We start from the raw sequence: 1,222 nt of genomic DNA, 5'->3' as shown, positions 1-1,222 counted from the left end.
TTTGGTGGGTTTTGGGCCAAATTTGGGGGGTGTTGGGCTGCAACACACACGAGGCCTTGTCGGTCCCTCGGTTAACCGTTGGAGTATCAAACGAAGTCCAAATGACCCGAAACTTGACAGGCGGTCTACCGGTAGTAAACCAAGGCCGCTTGGCAAGTCTCGGTCCAATCCGGAAATGTTTAATCCCCACACAAGAAAGAAAGACTAGAAATGACCACCGGAGGAGAACGAAGCGCCGGAATGCAAAACGGACAACGGGGAAATGCTCGAATGCCTGAGATGAACATGTATGCAAATGCAATGCACGTGATGACATGGTATGAGATGCATGAAAACGAAAACAACACACGGAGACAAGGACCCGAACCCGAGAAATAAATATAACTTGACACCGAAAACGGCAAGAGTTGGATATAAATACGGAAAGTATATCTGGGGCATTACAACACTCCACCACTATGAAAAGATCTCGTCCCGAGATCTAGGACTGAAAGAACTCCGGGTACTCAGAACGGAGGTGATCCTCGCGTTCCCAGGTAGCTTCACGGTCGGAATGGTGTGACCACTTGACTTTGAGAAATTTGATTGACTTGTTGCGAGTCTTGCGTTCAGTCTCTTCAAGAATAGCAACTGGGTGATCACGATAGGAGAGATCTTCTTGGAGCTCAATGTCCTCGAAGTTGACGGTGCGATCAGGAGTCTTGAAGCACTTTCGAAGCTGAGAGACATGGAACACATCATGAACATTTGCAAAGTTTGAAGGAAGCTCGAGTTGATAGGCGAGGTTGCCTCTCTTGCTGACAATCTTGAAAGGTCCCACGTATCTAGGGGCAAGCTTCCCTTTGATACCGAAGCGACGAGTACCTTTCATGGGAGAGACGCGGAGGTAAACATGATCTCCGATCTCGAAAGCCAGATCACAGTGCTTACTATCATAGTAGCTCTTCTGGCGGGACTGGGCTGCTTTGAGGTTATCACGAATGACTTTGCACATTTCTTCTGCTTCTGTGATTAAGTCATTACCCAGCAGCTGACGTTCATCGGTTTCAGACCAGTTGAGAGGGGTACGGCACTTCCTGCCATATAGAATTTCAAAAGGGGCCTTGCCCGAACTTGCTTGAAAGCTGTTGTTGTACGAGAATTCAGCATAAGGAAGACAATCCTCCCACTTCATGCCGAAGGAGATCACACAAGCCCTGAGCATATCTTCAAGAATTTGGTT

This window comes from Triticum dicoccoides, chromosome 4B (assembly GCF_002162155.2).
Source record: "Triticum dicoccoides isolate Atlit2015 ecotype Zavitan chromosome 4B, WEW_v2.0, whole genome shotgun sequence".
Taxonomy (NCBI): domain Eukaryota; kingdom Viridiplantae; phylum Streptophyta; class Magnoliopsida; order Poales; family Poaceae; genus Triticum; species Triticum dicoccoides.
This window is presented reverse-complemented; position numbering follows the sequence as displayed.